General features: G+C 47.1%; 1 protein-coding gene and 1 long non-coding RNA gene across 2 annotated transcripts in view; one reads left to right on the forward strand and one right to left on the reverse strand.

The window, feature by feature from the left end:
• The window catches only part of LOC123383596 (liprin-alpha-1-like), a 163,665-nt gene that overhangs the window by 112,564 nt on the left and 27,760 nt on the right, over window positions 1-23,341 (forward strand). The window lies entirely within an intron of this gene.
• On the reverse strand, window positions 20,135-21,555 carry LOC123383601. The gene is made up of 2 exons (XR_006593493.1): window positions 20,650-21,555; window positions 20,135-20,338 (listed from the first exon to the last, which is right to left on the reverse strand). It is a non-coding gene; the product is annotated as an uncharacterized LOC123383601 (long non-coding RNA).

The following is a 23,341-nucleotide window of genomic DNA, read 5'->3' on the forward strand; positions in this document are numbered from 1 at the left end:
GACTGGTGCAGCAGAACCATTCTCCAAATATCTGAGGGTTAGCCCCAAGCTAGAATGTGCTAACTGGGTGTCAATTCTGGCTTCAAAGGACAGGGCAACAAAAGCCAGTGCCAGGAACTTTTCACCCCTTTCTGGAGAAACACTGCAGGAGGTTTCCCTTGGTCCTAGCCCACACATGGGTCTTACTCCTGAGGCAACCATCCTATCAGGAGATTGTGCTCGTCGCATCAGTGTTTGATTTATCGCATTCTCTCGTGTTAAGAAAGAACTTTGGCCTTCTCTGTATCATTCTCCACCCTGTTGCTCTTTTCCCACCAAGTTCTCTCCCTTGTCCACTCAGGGACAGTATCTCAGAGGCATTTTTTCTACTTTTAACTGGGGTGTCAGACCATATTCTTGTCACCGCGGGATCCCTTGGGCCACAGGGTCCCTCAACAACTGCCTTTGAGCACTATGTGGACAAAGGTAAGCCCAGGGGATTTCAAAGTGCCCAGCAGCAAGGCTCAGGTGGAGTCAGGGTCACCGATATTGGAAGGGAGCTATCCTCCCTTCTGGGATAAGAGGAATGTGGAGGTAGACATTTCTGTCCCAGCTTGATTCCATAATTTGCTGAACTGAAACACTTTGGCCCTGTTTCTAGCCATTCTGATTTCCCTGGCCATAATGATAACCATGTCTCTGGTCTCAGGCAAGGACAATGAGACTGTCCCCTGCATAGTGAGTGCTGGCCACTCCTAACCAGCTCTGAATCTGGTCTGTGCTAACCAAGAGCAATCAGTTTCTGAGATCCCAAAGGAAGGATTGCCTTCCTGAGAGTACTTGGTGTTTGGGTGGCTGGTAGAAGAAATGATGGCTAGCCAACTTGTTTCCCTCCCTGGCCATTAAAGATGCTTTTACTCTGAAGAACAGTTGGTTCACCATGGGCAGTATTCTCGAGGACCTGCTTAGCACAGAAAGGGACCATTCATGAACTACTGCATCCAAGCCCTGTTCCAAACATTTGAGCTCAGCCTGCAGCACAAGCCTGTTACCTTGGAATCACTGTCTTCTCTATCCACTGATAGGATGGCAAGGGAAAACAGTGAACTCCAGAAGCTTTCCCTCACTTCTAAGGTAAGAACACAGGCATCTTGCCTTTGGGTTCCCATGGTGGTCGACAGAGGCTTCCCTTTGCCCTACTCATATGTGTTCCATATCTTATTCCTGAGACCATCAGCTTCCCATGGAGTTGTCCTAGTCATTGCATCCTAAGATTTATCTCATTTTCTGCACCACATGCTTCCCTGGGGAATTCCATCAGACATCTAAAGCAGTTAATATCTATGCTTCTCAAGCTGTTCCACAAAATAGAAATGGAAGGAAAACTTCCAGACTCATTCTACGAAGCCAGCTTTACTTTGATTCCCAAACCAGACAGAGACCCAGCAAAAAAAAAAAAAAAAAAAAAAAAGACGACTATAGGACAATATGCCTGATGAATGAGAATACAAAAATTCTCAACAAGATACTGGCAAATCAAACGCACAGCATATGAAAAGAATTTTTTACCATGATCAGGTAGGATTCCTATCTGGGGTATAGGGCTGGTTCAATATTTGCAAATCGACCAATAGGATACATCACATTAAGAAAATCACAGGTAAGAACCACATGATCCTGTCAATACAGGCAGAGAAAGCATTTGAAAAAACACAGCATCCTTTCTTAATAAAAACCCTCAAGAAAGTCGGAATAGAAGGAACATATGAAAACATCGTAAAAGTCACGTATGATACAAGCCCACAGCTAATATAATTCTCCTGGGGATAAACTGAAAACTTTGCCCCTGAGATCAGGAACATGACAGGCATGTCCACTGTCACCACTGTTGTTGAACATAGTTTTGCAATTCCTAGAACCAGCAATCGGACAACAAAGTGAAATCAATGGCATCACAATGGCAAAGATGAAGTCAAACGTTCACTCTTCACAGACCACATGATACTCTACCTGGAAAACCTGACAGAATCCACCAAAAGTCTCCTGGAACTGCTACATCAATCAGGAAACTCACAGGGTACAAAAGCAATGTACAGAAACCCATCGCATTTTAATATACCAATAACAACGAAACAGAAAGACAACTAAAGAAACTGATCACGTTCCTAGTTGCACCAGGACCATAAAATACCTATCAGTAACCTTAAAAATACGAATGAACCAATCCAAAGATATAAAAGTTCTGTATGCTGAAAACTATACAAGGGTTATGAAGGATTGAAGAAGACAAAAAGAAATGGGAAAACATTCCATGTTCATGGATTCGAAGAATGAATATTGTTAAAATGTCAATACCACCCAAAGCAATCTACACCTTCAATGCAATCCCCATCAAAATCGTGCCACCATTCTTTCCAAAGCTAGAACAAATCATGTAACATGTGTATGGAAGCACAAAAGACCCCGAATATACAAAGTAATATTCAAGAAGAAAACCAAAGCAGGAGGCATCACAGTCCCAGAATGTAGCCTCTGCTACAACCTGTAATCATCAAGACAGTATGGAATGGGCACACACACAGACACATAGGCCAATGGAACAGAATAGAGAACCCAGATTCAGACCCACAAATGTATGGCCCGGCCCACTAATCTTCCACCAAGCACGAAAGAGTATCCAATGGAAAAAAACCAGACTCTTTAACCACTGGTGCTGGGAGAACTGGACAGCAACATGCAGAAGAATGAAACTAGATCACTTTCTTACAGCATACACAAAAATAAACTCAAAATGGATAAAGGACCTGAATGTGAGACACGAAACCTTTAAAACCCGAGAGGAGAAAGCAGGAGAAAACCTCTCCGACCTCAGCTGTGGCAATTTCTTACATGACACGTCTCCAACGGCAAGGGAATTAAAAGCATAAATGAGCTGTAGGGACCTCATCAAGATAAAAACCTTCTGCACTGCAAAGGAAACAAGCAACAAAACAAAAAGACAACAGATGAAATGGGAAAAGATATTTGCAAATGACGTATCAGACACAGGGCTAGTATCCAAACACCTATAAAGAACTCACCAAACGCCACAGCTGAAAACAAATAATCGGGTGATGAAATGGGCACAAGACATGAATAGGTACTTCTCGAAAGAAGACATCCAGATGACCAAGAGACATATGACAAGATACTCAGCGTCACTCCTCATCAGAGAAATACAAATCAAAACCACACTGAGATTCCACTTCACATCGGTCGGAGTGGCGGAAATGAACAAATCAGGACACTATAGATGCTGAAGAGGATGGGGAGAAACAGGAACCCTCTTGCATTGTTGGTGGGAAGAAAAACTGGTGTAGCCACTCTGGAAACAGTGTGGAGGTTCCTCACCACATTAAAAATAGATCTACCCTATGATGCAGCAATAGCACTGCTAGAATTCAGGGGATTCAGGAGTGCCGATGCACAGGGGACTCGTACCCCAATGTTTATAGCAGCGTTTTCAACAATAGCCACATGACGGAAAGCGCCTAAATGCCCGTCAATGGACAAATGGATAAAGAAGATGAGGTTTCTATATACGATGGAATACTACTTGGCAATGAGAAAAGATGAAATCTGGCCATTTGTGGCAACGTGGAAGGAACTGCAGGGTGTTCTGCCAAGTGAAATAAGTCAGGCAGAGAAAGACAGATACCATATGTTTTCATTCATATGTGCATCCTGAGAAACTTCACAGGAGACCAGAGGGGAGGGGAAAGGGGGAAACGAGTTGCAGAGAGGGAAGGAGGCATACCCTAAGGGACTCTTAACTACTGAGAACAAACTGAGGGTTGATGGGGGGTGGGGGAGAGGGGAAAGTGGGTGATGGCCATTGAGGAGGGCACCTGTGGGGATGAGCACTGGGTGTTGAATGGAAACCAATTTGACAATAAATTATATTGAATACAAGAAAAAAGAAAAGATGCTCAAAGTCACTCCTCATCAGGGGACTACAAAGCAAAACCACACTGAGAGGCCACCTCACACGGATCAGAGTGTGCCTGTGGGTGGGCAGTCAGCACTGCTGCTTTGCTGGGACACAGTGTGTCCTCCAAAAGCGACAAGGGGTGGGGGGTCTCGCGCTTTGGGAAACATGGACCATCAGGAGCAGCGAGGCTGCAACGTAGCCCAGGGTGTCCCGAAGCTGGCCCAAACGTGGCCCATCAGCGTCATCGGGGCTCTTACAGGCTCCCGAGCCCCTGTCGGTGGCCGAGGAGGGGGGTGGGGGAGGGGCTTGGAAAGAGCACAGACTTGGGTTATGATTGCACGGAGGTCCGCCCATGCATATTTTTGGGGGTGGTTTTGGCTTCTTGGCTACTTTTCTAGAGCAGTTTTAGCAAACGTGACAGGAAGCTCCAGAGATTTCACACACATACCTGCCCTTACTGAGGCACAGCCTCTCCCCTGAGCAGGTATCCGAACCCCCCATCAGGGCGAGGCCTTTGTCACAGCCCCAAACCTGTGCTGATGTGTGTCCATCGCCCAAGGTCCGCAGCTGAGATCGGGTTGGCCTCTGACGTTGTACCCCAGTGCGTCCGGGCGGGTGCGTGTTGAGGAGTCTCTGCCGGTGCAGCGTCCCATCCAGTAGTCTTTCTGCCCTGACGCAGTAGGTTCCGTTGGTGCTGGCGCCACAGCGCATTTGCCAGGCGGAGAGGTGGGCGGGAGGCCGGCGGCTCTTGCCGGCGGTAGGAGCCCGCATGCGCTGTGGAGGGCGAGGGCGGTGCTCTTCTGAGCATCCGGCTTCTCCCTTGCTAGAAGTCTTCCACCTACGAGGAGGTCGCCCTGGGGTCCCTGTTTCTCCAAAGACCGTCCCGTTCGAGGCAGGTGAGTTCTGGTGGACCCAGCGCCACTCGGACTCCGGCAGAGGCCACAGTGCCAGCCGTGAGAGGCCGGGTGGCTCGGGGCGCCCTGGTTCTGCTCACTTGGGGGACAGCATTTGGCCACCCTCGGGCGGAAGGCCGGCCTGTCCGTGTGGACGCCCGCAGGCTCCCGTGAGTCGTGGTGGCCGCTCTGTGGCAGTGGGGTGTGTGTGTGGGGGCGCCTCCCGTGGCAGTGCTGGCTTAACCGCTGGGCAGGCGGTAAGGGCCCTTCTCACTGCAGGTAGTGGCTTCTGGGAGGTTCTCCGGGTGCCCGCCTCAGCCCCAGCTGTCGTGTAAGGAGTGTGCCAGCCGCCCTCGCAGAGGCTGTCGCATACCTTCCCACCTTGTCCGTCCCCTGACCCCGCACAGGCTGCACACGTTCTGTCCCCCGAGGCGGCTGCCACGAACAAAGGCCACCTTAGGCCCTTGCGTCCTGTGGGCCAGGCCCTAGAGAGTCTGGTGAGCTGGGGAAACCCTATAGAAATTGGGAAGTTGACGAGAAGAAGGGGAGAGTGCCCTTTGTTCCCTGGGTCAGTGTTTCTGAGACTCGGTGGTGTCGGGACACTTGGACATCAGGGGATTATTGAGGGCCCCAGAGAGGCTTCGTGTGTGGGGGTTGTGTCTCTTGATCTCTTCTGTGGTGAGGTTAAACCGAGAATTGAAGCGGGCGCCTGGGTGGCTCTCTGTGTTAAGGGTCCGACTCTGGCTCAGGTGGTGATCTCACAGTTGATAGTTTAGAGCCCCATGTGGGGCTCTGTGCTGCCAGCTGCCAGCCTGGACTTGCCTCAGATTCTCTGTGACCCTCTCCCTCTGCCCCTCCCCTTCACGTGCCCTGTGTCTCTCTCTCAAAAACAAACATTAAGGAAACCAAACCAAATCTGAGCATCTCAGATGTGATGAATTCACTTAAAGACAAGAAATTAGTACAGATTAACGTACTCATACCTTTCATGGAAAAAATACGTACATTTTCAGAACAACACTGTGTAGAAGCGTGGCATTGGCATTGGCATTGGCTTAGTGCAAGATCTTTATTCTTCCAGCTGCTTCTGCATTCAGTGTCTTGTGGCCAATTATGTTTAGGAAGGTGATGTGGACTCCCCCAGATGAACAGCTGGAGGCGAGGAGGGTGTGGCGGTAGCTCCTCGGGTATCTGGATGCTCTTTCCTGATTCCGCACTCAGATGGGTGGGGCTTCCTTGCTTCTCTTGGGGGTTAGCTGCCCGCACAGAGCGGCCTAGTTGTGTGGCACGCGGTGGACGTTTGGAACATCCTAGGCCACTACTTTCAGCTGATCTTCCATATCTTTCACTCAGCGAACACATTCTTGGAACCACCACCTGGATGAAGAAATGGAACCTTACCGTGCTTCCTACCTCCTACTGACTCCCACCGAACGTCCCCCAAAGGTAACCACGGTCTTGACTTTCACCAGCGATGGCTTTGGCTTGTTCTTCGCTTCATGTTGAGCCAGCCCTTGAGCGCTGGGTGTGCGCAATGCACCTGCTTTCCTTGCGTGGCTGTGCTGGTCCTCCCCTGCTGTCGAAGGCCCAGTGTGTGAGCACAGCACGGTTTATTCTTTCTCCTGTGGGTGCTCCGGTTTGTGCAGAGGCTGCCTGCAGATCCACATGCATCGTATTGGGTTGCCTTGGAGGAGCAGGGCGTGAGTGGTGGCACGTGTCTGTGCCCCATGAGCAACAGCGTGCGGGAGCTCAGGGCTGGCTGATGCCTGGTATTGCCTCTTCTCCTGTGTGTTAGCTGGTTGCTGGGGCTCAGGTGCTGGGAGGTACGGTGTATTCGTGGGACCCGCCCCTGTGTGTGTCTTGGCCACTTACGTGTTTCTTTTGTGAAATAATTGCCTTTTGGAAGCCACTTTGTGATTAGGTTGTGTGTTTTGGTTTTTGTTGATTTGAATGAGTTCTTTCTATGTGTGTGGAATACATCTGTGAATGGCAGAGGTTTTCACATTCTTGTGTATGTCTGCCTTACATTCTCTGTGTTGCCTTGTGGTAAGTTTCTTTTGTTTCTATCCAATAGTATAACCATTTGTATGTTTCTTGCCTTGGATTGGCTAGGGCCTCCCGTACTGTGTTGAATGGTAGTGGTGAGAGTAGGTGTCCTTGTCTCCTTCCAGATACGAGAGAGAAGGGTTTCATAATGTTTTGTATACTTAATATTTTTTAAAGTTTCTTTCTTTCTTTATTGATTTAGAGAGCATGCATGGGAAGGGGAGTGAGAGGGGGGAAAGCGAGTGGATCCCAAGCTGACTCCGCACTGTCAGCACAGAGTCTGATGCGAGGCTTGAACTCATGAACCGTGAGATCATGGCCTGAGCTGAAATCAAGAGTCAGACGCTTCACCGACTAGAAGCCACTCAGGTGCCCCAAAGAGTTCAGTATTTTACCACTACATATGGCACTTGCCGTGGCATTACTGGTAGATAGTTGTATCAAAACATGAAAATTCTCCTCTAGTTTTAGTTTGCTCTGATTTTTTAACAATCATCAAAGAAATAGTAATACTAAATTTTCTGAAATGTGTTTTGTGCATCTTTGGGGACAAGTGATTTGTCTCAATGTTGTGGTTTAACTTAAAACAACTTTTGCCCTTCTAGAATAAATCAAACCTGATGTCTATGCATTCTCTCTTTCCTGGATTCCTTTTGTAAATAGTGTGCTTTGGATCCTTGCATGTGTATTCAAGAGAGAGGTGGGTGTTCCCGTGCACCCTCTTGTGCTGTCCTTGCTGGGGTTTGGGTTACAGGTCGTGCTGGCCTCCTGAAACAACATAGGAAGAAGCACTCCGTGTGCTTTCCCGGAAGAGTTTTTGTGTGTGTTCTTTTCTTTTGGGAAGAAGTGCTAGGCCAACAGCCGGTGTAGGGTTTTCCTTGTGAGCAGGGTTTTCATTGCAGATTCCTTTCTTAAGTGGAAATAGGATTTTGCTGATTTCCCATATCTTCTTGTGTCTATTTAGATGACGCATTTTGTTTTCTAGGAATTTGCTCTGACCTCCCAAACTTTCCAAGGAATAAGTGTCAACTGGTTTCTAATATCCCTCCTATCTGCAGCATCTGGTGTGATACTTGCTTTAGAACTTCTTGATATTGGTACTTTGTGCTTTGTTTCTTTTTCATAGAACCAACTTGGGCTTTTTTGATTTCTGTCATTTACTATTTGTTTCCTGCAGCACTGATTTCTGCCCTTTTGTTTTCCATCTACTTGGTGATTGTTTGCTGTCCCATCTTGTAGTTCTTGAACTAAATCCTTCATTTGATTTTTAGCCTTTGTTCCTTTCCAGTATGTGTATTGTATTTATTTGCTTATTAGTGTGTTGATTCATTTTAGAATGAGAGCATGAGCAGGGCAGAGGGTCAGACGGAGGAGAGAGAGAGAGAGAGAGAGAGAGAGAGAGAGAATCTCGAGCAGGCTCCTCACTCAGTGTGGAGCCAGGCTGGGGATCGATCTTGTGGCTGTGGGATCATACCCTGGGCCAAAATCAAGAGTTGGTCACCAAGCAACTGAGCTATCCTATGATATATGTATTCTAAAGCTATGAGTCTCCCTTTAAGCACACCTTTACTGATCTCACAAGTTTTCATAAGCCAAATGTTTATTATCTTTTATGTGAAACTATTTCCTAACTTTCATTGTGGCATCTTTTTCTTAATTCATCACAATGTTTAGGAGCATAACACATCTTGATGTTTCGGGGGATTTTCTCATTCTCTTTGCGAGGATTTCTAGCTTAATTCCGTGAAGGTATGTGTCTCAGTGTTTTGGGGTGGTTGTAACAAAATACTATAGACTGGCTGCCTAATAAGAAACAGAAACTTCTGGGGCGCCTGGGTGGCGCCGTCGGTTAAGCATCCGACTTCAGCCAGGTCACGATCTCTTGGTCTGTGAGTTCGTGCCCCGCGTCGGGCTCTGGGCTGATGGCTCAGAGCCTGGAGCCTGTTTCCGATTCTGTGTCTCCCTCTCTCTCTGCCCCTCCCCCGTTCATGCTCTGTCTCTCTCTGTCCCAAAAATAAATAAACGTTGAAAAAAAAAATTAAAAAAAAAAAGAAACAGAAACTTCTTTCTTTTTGAGGAGACTGGGAAGTTCTCAAGATCAAGGCATCTGCAGATTCAGGGTCAGGTGAGAGTCAGCTTCCTGGTTTATCAACAGCCTGCTTCTCCCTGTCCTCCTGTGGTGGCAGGGGTGACGGTGCTCTCTCAGTCGCCCAGGACTGGTCATCGCCGGAAGTCTCCCTGTCTTCATCCCATCACTGTGGGCGTGATGAATTGTTGGGGGAATTGAACTGTGAATCGAATGCAATCCCTAAATATGCCCTGCAGTATTTCAGTCCTTTGAGATGAGCTGACTTTCCTAATGGCCTGGCATATATTCCTTTTCATGAACTGTTCCTCGGGCACGTGAAAATAATGTGTATTGGGGGAATGCAGTAGTCTCTATTTATAGGTTAGATGAAGTTTGTTAATGACAGAATTCAGATTTTAGTAACCACTTGAAACCAAGTAAGGAATAGGCGAGAATGAGTTTACTAATATAACTAACAGGCATATCCAAAATATCATTTCAGTGTATAGCCGGCGTGAGAAAAAATTATGAATGATTTTGCATTCTCTTTTATCACGTTGTCTTTAAAATGTGGTGTGCGTTTTATACTTTCCACACGTCGCACTTTGAGGAGCCGCGTTTCAAGTACTTGCAATAGAGCACGTGACCGCGTATTGGACAGCCCCGTCCCACTGCCTTGAGTTTTCTGTTGTCGTCAGTTCTGTCAGATACTGAGAGATGTATCGTCAAGTCTCCCATCATGCTTATGGATATGGCTCTTTTTCCTTTTCTATGTTTGTCAATTTTTCTGTATTTTGAGATTGCATGATTAGGTATATGCAAGTTTAGAAGTCTTGTTCTCTTGGTAGATGGAACTTCCATTGCGAAATGTTCCTCTTGGTCTCCTCTAGTAGAGCTTTTTGCTATAGAGGTTACTTTCTTGGAGGGTCCCAGTGGCCACATCAGTTTTCTGTTCGGTAGGGTTCGCCTAGGGATCTTTTCCTTCCACCTGTCTGTGATCTTACGTTTTAAGGTGTACCTTTGTGACCAGCGTATGCTTAGTTTCCTTCTAATGAATTTGAGAGTCAACCTTTTGCTTGCAGCATTTGTGCACATGTAATGACTGATAGGTTAGTTTACACGTACCGTATTATTAGTTTCTTCTTTGTCCCAGCTGTTCTGTGTTCTTTTGGTCTCTAGCCTTCCTTTAGAAGTAGGAGGGAGTTTTTAATTGTACACTGATCTGTTAGGTAATTGGAATATATCTATTTCTAGAGGCAGGTGCATTTTCAACTGACCCCTGCCCGATTCAGGACTTGTACTGCTTCCCTGACACTGCTCTCTCCTTTTATCTTTTCTTTGTTTTAAGATTTATTTGTTTTTTGAGAGAGACATAATACAATCGGGTGAGGGGCAGAGCAGAAAGGGAGACACAGAATCTGAAGCAGGCTCCAGGCTCTGAGTCATCAGCACAGAGTCTGACGCGGGTCTCCAACTCACAAACCGTGAGATCGTGACCTGAGCCAAAGTCGGACACTCAACTGACTGAGCTACCCAGGCGCCCCTGCTCTTTTCTTTGACACTTGAACCACACTGAACTCCTCTTCACCTTTTGTTGGCTAATATTTTTAAGTTTTAGATGGATTTTGGCGTTGTTGTCATTGTTTCGTGCACTTAACGCTTATTAAGGTTTGTTCTCATAGTTACCCTTTCTGTTGTGACCTTGTTCTGCAAGCCTTGTTTTTTCATATTTCTTTCAGAGACTACATTTCTTTTCTGCAACAAGCTGCTTTAATATTGATTTTAGTTGGTGACTGTAGTTGATGTGTAGCCATGGTTTGTGTGTGTGTGTGTGTGTGTTGTTGTTTTTGTTTGTTGTTTCTGTTTTTATTTTTGTTTTTGCTTCTGTTTTGCCTGAAAAAGATCTTTACCTTGCCTTCACAGTGAAGAATGTTTCTGTTAGGTAAAGACTTCCAGGTTGGTGGCTATTTTATTTATTTTCTTTTTTAATTTTTTTTTTCAACGTTTTATTTATTTTTGGGACAGACAGAGACAGAGCATGAACGGGGGAGGGGCAGAGAGAGAGGGAGACACAGAATCGGAAACAGGCTCCAGGCTCCGAGCCATCAGCCCAGAGCCTGATGCGGGGCTCGAACTCCCGGACCGCGAGATCGTGACCTGGCTGAAGTCGGACGCTTAACCGACTGCGCCACCCAGGCGCCCCGGATGGTGGCTATTTTAGTTCACCTTTCATACATGCCAGTCCATCATCTGGCTTCATTTGCTCTTCTTGAAGAGTCAGCTGGTAGTGTTGTTGTTGTTGTCCCATGGAAGGCGGTATCTTTGTCCTCTCATGACTGTTAACATCTTTTTGCCTCAGGTGTTCTTTGTGGAGTCACTCTCATGGTTCTTTTATCAGTTTTGATTCTTATCTTTGTCGTGATGTGGTACTACCCATTCTGTGTTTCCTCTACTTTGTGGGTTCCTATTGGACCTTTGTACCATATCTTCTGTGTCTTTTGGGCTTCTGTATTTTCTGGACGTTTTCTGTGTGTACAGTCTAGATATATTTTTACCTACCTATCTTTCAGTTCACTGAGTCTATTCACCTGTGTCTAGTCTGATGTGAAGCCCACAGACTGAGTTCTTAATGCCATTAACAAGATTTTTTAGTCTTTTAATTATGTTGGAGAGCTAGACAGAGTGGGAGCAAGGGAAGAACAGAGAGAGAGAGAGAGACACAGATGCCGAAGCAGGCTCTAGGCTCTGCACTGTCAGCACAGAGCCCAACGCGGGGCTCAAACTCCCGAATCACGAGATCATGACCTGAGCTGAAGTCAGATGCTTAACCAACTGAGCCATCAGGCACCTGGAGATCTTAATTTTAGCTCTGATAATTTGCAGTTTGAGAATCTGTTTTGAGTCTCTGAAAATTTCCCATTTGTCAAGAATGGTTTTTGGACAGTTGACTTTTGCTTCCAGTAACTCCTGTCTATGTGTCTCCTCTTGGTCTGTTTCTTTTCTTTATTCTTTGGGTCGATATGATGTAAATCTTTTTTTTTATGTTTATCTATTTATTTTGAGGGAGAAAGAAAGTGAGAGCAGGGGTGGGGGTAGAGGACGGGGGAGAGAGAGACACTGTTGAGGAGAGGCTCTTTTCTGTCAGTAGAGAGCCCAACACAGGGCTCAAACTCACAAACGTGAGCCGAAACCAAGTGTTGGTCACTTAAACGAGTAGACTGAGCTATCCAGGTGCCTCTCTTTTTTTGTTTGCTTGTTTGTTTCTTTCCTTTTCTTATTAAAAGAATTTTTTTGTTAATATTATTTTCTTTTGAGAGAGAGAGAGAGGTAGAGACAAAACTTGAGCAGGGGAGGGGGAGACAAAGTGGGAGACACAGAATCCAAAGCAGGCTCCAGGCTCTTCACTGTCACCACAGAGCCCGACACGGGACTCAAACCATGCAGCGTCAGATCATGACATGAACCAAAGTGGGATGCTTCCCCGACTGAGCCACCCAGGCATTCCTTTCATTTCCTTGCCTTGCTTTGCCTTGCCTTGCCTTGCCTTTCCGTTCCTTTCCTTTCCTTTCATTTCGTTTCCTTTTCATTTTTTTCTTTTCTTTTCTTTTTTTCTTTTCTTTTCTTTTGTCTTTTTTTTTGTCTTGTCTTATCTTGTCTTTTCATTTCTTCTTTGTTTTTATTTTTGTGCTGGACTGTATGGAGAAGCATAGAGGCTCTTCGCGTGCTTGTATTCCTTCAGCATTTCATCCCACACACCCCGAGTGCGGCGGTTATTGGGCCCACTCAGGCGTGAGTGAGTTGAGACTGGGGCTCAGTCTTTGTAAGGTGCAGTGTGAGCTGGGCTCACGCTGTCCCCCACCCCCGTGTAGACCTCCAGGGTCCCCATTTGGAGGCCTGGAGTATTTCCGAGGACCCGTCCTTGATGCTAGGTCCCAAAGCCCAGTTATTTTCTCCACAGCACAATGAGATGATGGAAGGGTCAGCTTCTCAGGCAGTGCTTGCCGAGTGCCGGGCTCATTTTCTGTGCCTCCCTGTGCTGTCCAGAGCTCGGTTAGCTGTGACTTTCTGCTTGCCTTTCTGTTAGGTTTCCTTTGCAGCTCGTTGGTATCTTGCCTCCAATCCCTGAGGAAATTCAGAATCCTCACATGTCTTGAGGGAGAGAGAGGACTCTGAACATTAGAGTTGGCTCAGCGGGCTTCCCTTTTGTTGGGATCTCAGTCCTTCCAGTTGTGACTGCCTCGGGGTCTCCTTGATGCCTTCAAACATGCTTCAAATTGAACTCATCTTTCCTAGTTCATGATGTGTTGATTAACAGGCTACTCACATGTATAAGAGCAAGCCAGGGAAGACTGAGAAGTCATAGCAAACATTTTGGTCATCAGCATTTGTTACAGGAGAAAACGAAACCCAGTAGTCCTTGCCTAGTACCCGTCGTTCTTCTAAAATGACCATCCAGTTTGCCCACACTCAGCCAGCGTCCATGGGGTGGTGATGGTGTCAGCCTCCCAGCTCTCTATCCCCGACTACCATGGCCGCCCTCCTCCCCTGTCAGGTGCCTGCCCAGGGAAGGCTTTGTGGTGACGGGCTGGCTATGGCAGGGCAACTAGACGATGTGGATTGCTTAAGTGACAGTTATTCTGGGAGTGTTTGATCAGTGTTGTTTGTTTTCTAATTTTCCTAATGTTTATTTACTATTTAGAGAGACAGAGAGAGTGGCCAGGGGAGGGGCAGACAGAGGGAGACCCAGAATCTGAAGCAGGCTGGGGGCGGGATGCACCTCAAGCGTACAGGGTAGCCCCCACAAAAAGGGCTTCTGTGTTGGTGCACCCGAATCATCTGCAGAGACACAACCACCCACCCTTGTTGAGCCCTTTTGTGACGCTGCACCATTGTGGTCGCCAGGCTCTGGCTGCTGTGCTCCTCGGAGACGGTGGTGGAGGCACATCTGAGAAGAGTGTACCTGGACGAGTGAAGGGGTTAGGAGGAAATGTCGCTTACTTGCGCACTGTGGTTCTGGAAAGGCCTTTTCCGGAGAGGTCGTTCGGGAGCTGAGGCTGACCGAGCACTCTCCCAGCAGTCTGACTCCGAGGCCAAAGGCCGGGGTCAAGGAGGAGCTTGGCTTTGTTGTGAGCGATGGAAGCGGAAGCGGAGCCAGGTGAGGCACCAGGCAGCTGGTGTTGGGACAGAACCTACCCCGTAAGGAGTTGGGTTTTCAGATAAGGGCCTGGGGTCGTTGTGTCCTCAGGGGGAAGGACTGGCATGATGTTGTTGAATTTTTTATGTTTATTTATTTTTTGTCAACATATGAAATTTATTGTCAAATTGGTTTCCATACAACACCCAGTGCTCATCTCAAAAGGTGCCCTCCTCAATACCCATCACCCTTCCTCCCCTCCCTCCCACCCCCCATCAACCCCGTTCGTTCTCAGTTTTTAAGAGTCTCTTATGCTCTGGCTCTCTCCCACTCTAACCTCCTTTTTTTTTTTTTTTTTTTTTCTTCCTGTCCCCCATGGGTTTCTGTTAAGTTTCTCAGGATCCACCTAAGAGTGAAACCATATGGTATCTGTCTTTCTCTGTATGGCTTATTTCACTTAGCATCACACTCTCCAGTTCCATCCATGTTGCTACAAAGGGCCATATTTCATTCTTTCTCATTGCCACGTAGTACTCCATTGTGTATATAAACCACAATTTCTTTGTCCATTCATCAGTTGATGGACATTGAGGCTCTTTCCATCATTTGGCTATTGTTGAGAGTGCTGCTATAAACATTGGGGTACAAGTGCCCCTATGCATCAATACTCCTGTATCCCTTGGGTAAATTCCTAGCAGTGCTATTGCTGGGTCCTAGGGTAGGTGTATTTTTAATTTTCTGAGGAGCCTCCACACTGTTTTCCAGAGTGGCTGCACCAATTTGCATTCCCACCAACAGTGCAAGAGAGTTCCCGTTTCTCCACATCCTCTCCAGCATCTATAGTCTCTTGATTTGTTCATTTTGGCCACTCTGACTGGCGTGAGGTGATATCTGAGTGTGGTTTTGATTTGTATTTCCCTGATGAGGAGCGACGTTGAGCATCTTTACATGTGCCTGTTGGCCATCCGGATGTCTTCTTTAGAGAAGTGTCTATTCATGTTTTCTGCCCATTTGTTCACTGGGTTATTTGTTTTTTGGGTGTGGAGCTGGTGAGCGCTTTCTAGATTTTGGATACTAGGCCTTTGTCCGATATGTCATTTGCAAATATCTTTTCCCATTCCGTTGTTTGCCTTTTAGTTTTGTTGGTTGTTTCCTTTGCTGTGCAGAAGCTTTTTATCTTCATAAGGTCCCAGTAATTCATTTTTGCTTTTAATTCCCTTGCCTTTGGGGATGTGTCGAGTAAGCGATAGCTACGGCTGAGGCCAGAGAGGTCTTTTCCTGCTTTCCTCTCTAGGGTTTTGATGGTTTCCTGTCTCACATTCAGGTCCTTTCTCCATTTTGAGCTTATTTTTGTGAATGGTGTGAGAAAGTGGTCTAGTTTCAACCTTCTGCATGTTGCTGTCCAGTTCTCCCAGCACCATTTGTTAAAGAGACTGTCTTTTTTCCATTGGATGTTCTTCCCTGCTTTGTCAAAGATGAGTTGGCCATACGTTTGTGGGTCTAGTTCTGGGGTTTCTATTCTATTCCATTGGTCTATGTGTCTGTTTTTGTGCCAATACCATGCTGTCTTCATGATGACAGCTTTGGAGTAGAGGCTAAAGTCTGGGATTGTGATGCCTCCTGCTTTGGTCTTCTTCTTCAAAATTCCTTTGGCCATTCGGGGCCTTTTGTGGTTCCATATGAATTTTAGGATTGCTTGTTCTAGTTTCGAGAAGAATGCTGGTGCAATTTTGATTGGGATTGCATTGAATGTGTAGATAGCTTTGGGTAGTATTGACATTTTGACAGTATTTATTCTTTCAATCCATGAGCACGGAATGTCTTTCCATTTCTTCATATCTTCTTCAATTACCTTCATAAGCTTTCTACAGTTTTCAGCATACAGATCTTTTACATCTTTGGTTAGAGTTATTCCTCGGTATTTTATGCTTCTTGATGCAATTGGGAATGGGATCAGTTTCTTTATTTGTCTTTCTGTTGCTTCATTGTTAGTGTATATAAGAATGCAACTGATTTCTGTACATTGATTTTGTATCCTGCAACTTTGCTGAATTCATGTATCAGTCCTAGCAGACTTTTGGGGGAGTCTATCAGATTTTCCATGTATAGTATCCTGTCATCTGCAAAAAGGGAAAGCTTGACTTCATCTTTGCCAATTTGGATGCCTTTGATTTCCTTTTGTTGTCTGCTTGCTGATGCTAGAACTTCCAACACTATGTTACACAACAGCGGTGAGAGTGGGCATCCCCGTCGCATTCCTGATCTCAGGGAAAAAGCTCTCAGTTTTTCCCCATTGAGGATGATGTTAGCTGTGGGCTTTTCATCAATGGCTTTTATGATCTTTAAGTATGTTCCTTCTATCCCGACTTTCTCAAGCGTTTTTATTAAGAAAGGGTGCTGAATTTTGTCAAAGGCCTTTTCTGCATCGATTGACAGGCTCATATGGTTCTTATCTTTTCTTTTCTCACTGTGATGTATCACGTTGATTGATTTGCGAATGTGGAACCAGCCCTGCATCCCAGGAATGAATCCCACTTGATCATGGTGGGTTATTCTTTTTATATGCTGTTGAATTCGATTTGCTAGTATCTTATTGAGAATTTTTGCATCTATATTCATCAGGGATATTGGCCTGTAAGTTCTCTTTTTTTACTGGGTCTCTGTCTGGTTTAGGAATCAAAGTCATACTGGCTTCATAGAATGAGTCTGGAAGTTTTCCTTCCCTTTCTATTTCTTGGAATAGCTTGAGAAGGATAGGTATTATCTCTGCTTTAAACGTCTGGTAGAACTCCCCTGGGAAGCCATCTGGTCCTGGACTCTTATTTGTTGGGAGATTTTTGATAACCGATTCAATTTCTTCGCTGGCGATGGGTCTGTTCAAGCTTTCTCTTTCCTCCTGATTGAGTTTTGGAAGAGTGTGCGTGTTTAGGAATTTGTCCATTTCTTCCAGGTTGTCCAATTTGTTGGCATATAATTTTTCATAGTATTCCCTGAGAATTGTTTGTATCTCTGAGGGATTGGTTGTAATAATTCCATTTTCATTCATGATTTTATCTATTTGGGTCATCTCCCTTTTCTTTTTGAGAAGCCTGGCTAGAGGTTTGTCAATTTTGTTTATCTTTTCAAAAAACCAACTCTTGGTTTCGTTGATCTGCTCTACAGTTTTTTTTAGATTCTATATTGTTTATTTCTGCTCTGATCTTTCTTATTTCTCCTCTTCTGCTGGGTTTAGGCTGCCTTTGCTGTTCTGCTTCTATTTCCTTTAGGTGTGCTGTTAGATTTTGTATTTGGGATTTCTCTTGTTTCTGGAGATAGGCCTGGATTGCAATGTATTGTCCTCTCAGGACTGCCTTCGCTGCATCCCAAAGCGTTTGGATTGTTGTATTTTCATTTTCGTTTGTTTCCATATATTTTTAAATTTCTTCTCTAATTGCCTGGTTGACCCACTCATTCTTTAGTAGGGTGTTCTTTAACCTCCATGCTTTGGGAGGTTTTCCAGACATTTTCCTGTGGTTCATTTCAAGCTCCATAGCCTTGTGGTCTGAAAGTATGCATGGTACAATTTCAATTCTTGTATACTCATGAAGGGCTGTTTTGTGACCCAGTATATGACCTATCTTGGAGAATGTCCCATGTGCACTCGAGAAGAAAGTATATTCTGTTGCTTTGGGATGCAGAGTTCTAAATATATGTGTCAAGTCCATCTGATCCAATGTATCCTTCAGGGCCCTTGTTTCTTTATTGACCGTGTGTCTAGATGATCTATCCATTTCTGTAAGTGGAGTGTTAAAGTCCCGTGCAATGACCACATTCTTATCAATAAGGTTGCTCATGTTTATGAGGAATTGTTTTTTATATTTGGGGGCTCCTGTATTCGGCGCATAGACATTTATAATTGTTAGCTCTTCCTGATGGATAGGCCCTGTAATTATTATCAAATGCCCTTCTTCATCTCTTGTTACAGCCTTTGATTGAAAGTCTAGTTTGTCTGATATAAGTATGGCTACTCCAGCTTTCTTTTGGCTTCCAGTAGCATGATAAATAGTTCTCCATCCCCTCACTCTCAATCTAAAGGTGTCCTCAGGGCTAAAATGAGTCTCTTGTAGACAGCAAATAGATGGGTCTTGTTTTTTTATCCATTCTGATACCCTGTGTCTTTTGGTTGGCGCATTTGGTCCATTTACATTCACTGTTATTATAGAAAGATAAGGGTTTAGAGTCCTTATGATGTCTGTATGTGTACAGTGTAGCCCCCACAAAAAGGGCTTCTGTGTTGGTGCACCCGAATCATCTGCAGAGACACAACCACCCACCCTTGTTGAGCCCTTTTGTGACGCTGCACCATTGTGGTCGCCAGGCTCTGGCTGCTGTGCTCCTCGGAGACGGTGGTGGAGGCACATCTGAGAAGAGTGTATCTGGACGAGTGAAGGGGTTAGGAGGAAATGTCGCTTACTTGCGCACTGTGGTTCCGGAAAGGCCTTTTCCGGAGAGGTCGCTCGGGAGCTGAGGCTGACCGAGCACTCTCCCAGCAGTCTGACTCCGAGGCCAAAGGCCGGGGTCAAGGAGGAGCTTGGCTTTGTTGTGAGCGATGGAAGGGGAAGAGGAGCCAGGTGAGGCACCAGGCAGCTGGTGTTGGGACAGAACCTACCCCGTAAGGAGTTGGGTTTTCAGATAAGGGCCTGGGGTCGTTGTGTCCTCAGGGGGAAGGACTGGCATGATGTTGTTGAATTTTTTAAAAGCTGGTGCTGGTTCTGTGTGGATAGTGGGTTGGGGGAGGAGACAAGAATGGATGCAGTGTGGACGTCATTGGGTAGAGTGGCTCCTTCTAATGTGTGGGTTGAGCTCTAAGATTCGTGCTTTAGGCAACAGGTACAAGCCCTTCACATCACCCATCACATAAAGCACAGGACAGTGTGCGTCTTTATATCCTTTACAGAACTACGTAATGTTTAAAAGCAGCGTGTGTAATTGTACGTGTGTGGGTACAAGGCGTACACTAAAGTATTCACCTGTTCTGGAGTGCGTGGCAGGCACTGTACTAGGTGCTGAACACTATGTGCTGCAGTTACCTCGCCCAGAGACGTATGTGGTTTTACGGAGAGCAATAGAAGGGCATGGGAGTGTGTGGTTCGGTGGAATAGGAGGAACGTGTGCACCGTGCGGCTGCAGGATGGCCGTTTTGTCCCATGGGTCGGCGTGGGTCAGCCTCGGGGAGGCGGTTTTCCTTGGGAGGTTCGGCTGCCCTGAGTTCTCCTTCATGCACCCCGCTCTGTCTCCCGGATGCCTTTCCAAGCACCTCGTAGTGAAGCTCCATCTGGGCGGACTGTGGGCTCTTTGAGTTCCACACGGGCCACCACCCTCCTCCCCCCACCTGTGCCTCCTCCTGGGAACAGAGCAGCTTGCTCCCTGGTCCGGTGGTCAGAAGCCAGGGAGATGGCTTTGCCTCTTTCCTGCTCTTCCCTCTCCCTGCTGGTCCGTGGGTCCTGTGGCGTGGAGCTTGCCTGTCTCAGAGGCCATCTGTGAGGTCTCTGGAGATCTGTACCCTGTCATCACTCGGGTGGACTCGGGGAGGGGCCGAGTCCTGCGGTCTTCCCTGCGCCGGCCCCACTCACCTCGCAGCAGCTTGGCTGTGGGGCGGGGGGCGCCTCCTGCTGTGCAGAGATGCTGGCTTCCTGCCCCATCCGTGTACAATACGCCTCGCTCTCTGAGAATTCGGCCTTTCTTTCTGAATCTGTGTCCTGCCTGCTGGCCCTTAGGGCTGGGTGTTGCTGAGCAACTTGGTCACTAACTCCTTTGGGGAAACACGTATGCCTTGTGTACAAGGACCGTCAAAACTTCTCCTTTTCTGCTCCTAGGTTGCTCAGTCAGTTAAGCGGCTGACTTTGGCCCCGTCATGAACTTTTTCTTGGCCAGGGAACCCCCGAGACGGGCTCTGAGCTGACAGCCCAGAGCCTGGAGTCTGCTTTCAATTCCTTGTCTCCCTCTCACTCTGCCCCTCCCCTGCTGCTCTCCGTCTCTAAGAAATAAAGAATGACATTAAAAAATTAAAACAGAAAATCTATTTCTATTTTACTCTTTTCTGTTGTTCACAAAGGTCGTGCTTGCTTCGTTCTTCCCCAAGGATGAGTAGAGCTGACCGTAGAACAACTTGGTGTTCGGGGTTCCACCCTGCCCACAATTGAAAATCCATGTATAACGTTTGGTCCCCAGAACACTTAACTGTTCAAACTCTCCTGTTGTCCAGTAACCTGAGTAGAAACACAAACAGTGCATTAGCACCTGTATCTTGTATGTGTTATATACTATATTCTTCGAGTCAAGTAAGCTAGAGAAACAGTTTTACGTCACAGGGAAATAGGTGCACAGCTCTACGCTGCATGGATCCCTAAGTTTCTTCTCCGTTTGTTTCTAGAAGGAATTGTCTATCAGAACCCACATCAGTGCTGGCTCAGGTGACACACTACGCTGTTGTTACGTGTATCGTTAGCACTATGCATCAGAAATGGGAGGCATTGGAAAGATTCCTGTGTATTTACGGATGTCACAATTCATGCGTTACCAATGAAGGGTGAATGCTTCGTGATGGCCTGGTGTAATCAGTACGATTGCTTCGTCATGGCCTAGGAGAGACACGGGTGAATGCATGGTTACAAAGCTTTTCTAGCCTGCGGTTTTACAGCCAAATTCCTAATACAGTCTGGACACATTGTTACATTACAAAAACGGCCTGTGATAGTAGGCTGAGAGGCATTTTCTCTGGGCGGGGACAGAGAGGCCTGCCAGAAGGAAATGTCATTTTTTGAAAGCCAGGTTATGGAACAACACGTTATTCGTTTTATGTCAGATCTTATCCCCTTATGCCCATGTGAGGATAGGCTGTCCAAGTGCACACAAGTCTCGCACACGATGTTCCTCCTGATGAATGCTTAGGAGTTGGTGACACACATGCGTCCCGGGTGGCCTGGCTGCATGCTCCCTCGATTTTCACGCACAGACGTGTGGGTGGCAGGCGAAGTGGTTCACTGAGCACCTTGGTGAGGATTTGCTGTCTGGAAAGTGGCGGTGGGTCCTCACAAACGTGCTGATAGGCAGACCTGCACGGGGTGGGGGGGACCCGCTAGATGGGGCAGTCTTGGGCCTTGGGGCCTGGCGGTATGGGGGTGGAGGCGGGCACTGTCTGTGCAGCTTTCCAGAAGGGCCTTTCTGTTCCTGGCCAATGTTTCCGTAGACGGCTGGCTGGCTTTAGTCCCAGCGCCCTTATCACGGAAGGGTCCATGTGGGAAAGGAGCCGAGACTGTGCCGGATCACTCCTGGTGGCAGCGTGCTTTCCAGCGACGCCACTTCCATGCCGCCTTCCTCGCCCTCCGTCTGCTTCGCCAGATCTCCTCTCTGTGGTGTCTTCTTCTGTGACCTCCTCTGGGCTTTTCTCTGTGCTGGTGACCTTCTGTAGGATACGTATTTTGAATCCCTGCATCCCCCGACTCTTTTTCTTTTTCTTTTTTTTCTTTTTGCCATAGGCACAGTCTCATTCATGAGTTTCCTGATTGGCTGTGTCATAGGTCCTGGAAATCACGCATGTCGTATGGACAGTCATCTCTAGCAGGGATTTTTTGATTGTGTTGGGCTTGATGGTTTCCCCAGAGTTTTTTGTAACGTCCCTTGGCATCTTCCTGACTTTCATAATGTTCCCTCTGTGGCGGTTCTCTTTGGTAGCTTTGACTGTCCTTCTTGTAACGTGCCTGTGTCATGAGCCTCACAGGTCCTCGTGGCCCCTGGTCCGCAGGCTGACTTAGACCCGCTGCGCTCCGGAGCGAGTGAGCTGCCAAGACACGTTTGGTGCTGACCCGTGGGGTTCTGGGTGGCCAGGACATTGTCCAATGTCAGAAGAACTTTGGAGGACAGTCTCTTGCTTTCAGCGTACTTCCTGAGTTGAGGGACAGAGCCGGGATGGAACTGGTCCAGGGCAAGGGCTCTGGTTGTGCAGCAGACCACTGGCCACTGGGACTTGTTGCCTTCAGGACCTTGGGGTGAGCTTCCTACACAGGGCCAGCCGCCCTGCTCACACCCCGCCCGTATCCGCTCAGTCGGTAGCTGCTTCACCCCTTCCTACCCAACATCTTGGCGCTCACTTGTCTTTCTCGTGAATAAATGTCGTTTGTGGCATTTTCCCCCCGACAGGGCACCTCCTTCTGCATGAAAAACCTGTGCAGGCAGCCATGGTCTCCTCACCTGATTTTCTTGGGTGTTCACTTTTTGTGTTGGAGTGGTTGACATGCGGTGGATGGTAGTTCCTGCTTCTCTGCAATCTTCTCTGGGGCGTCTGGGAAACTGTGTCCTTCTTCTTCGTGGTGGAGGCTGCTTCTCCTATCGTCTGGACCATTTTCAAAGCCAAACCCCTTTCTAAAACCACCAAGCTGTCCTGTGCCTGCATTGAAATGTGCCAGTTTTCGATCCTTCCCTTCCTTCTGCCTTACGTCGTGATGTCAGGTCTTCACTTGTCTTGCAGTTTGAGTTGAGTCTGCAGGTGTGCCCGTCTCACAGCAGTCCTACATCCACAGAGATGCCACATCTTCCACACGAGACACAAAGATGTCTCACAAATAGCACCAGGTTTTTGCATGTGCTGGGGTAGCTGCAGCGAGAGCTTCGAGAATTTCCCTTTCTTTGTGCCTCCATGGTCCTCACGCTGGCCGGCTGGCAGCTGCAGCTGTGGACCTCAGTACATGTCAGGCCATTCAGCCTTTTCTTGTCATACCATGAGTCTTTTCTGCATCGCGGGAGCACGTCCAGCATCCCTGGGGACACTTCAAACGGGTCCCGGGCTGTAATTAAGGTTCATGGTATTGCCCTTATCACGGTGAAAATGACGCAGGAACCCTGAGAAATCACTTCTCCTGTGGTGCTTGATTTACTGGAGAAAGGAAGTGCTTACCAAGAGCTGAGTAGCAGATTCGTGGATTCGTGCAACACTTGAGGGGACCTCAATAGCAACAGGAGGTGGTGCACCCTTCCCCCAGAGGACAGCGTCTGCTACAGCTCGTGTTATGCGGTTAGGACTTAATCCTGCGTCTCCACATTTGTTTGCCTTTCCCTTTACTGCAAATTGTACCATGTAGGTACGGTCTGTTTCTGTGTGCAAAATGATACGTTTTATCTTGTTAGAGTAGGTTTGTGTATGTTTTCAGAGAGGAAATGCTCTAATAGCCTAGTATCTGCGTACATTTCATGCACTCCTGGCCTCCCTTTTACTT

This window comes from Felis catus (assembly GCF_018350175.1).
Source record: "Felis catus isolate Fca126 chromosome D2 unlocalized genomic scaffold, F.catus_Fca126_mat1.0 chrD2_random_Un_scaffold_46, whole genome shotgun sequence".
Taxonomy (NCBI): domain Eukaryota; kingdom Metazoa; phylum Chordata; class Mammalia; order Carnivora; family Felidae; genus Felis; species Felis catus.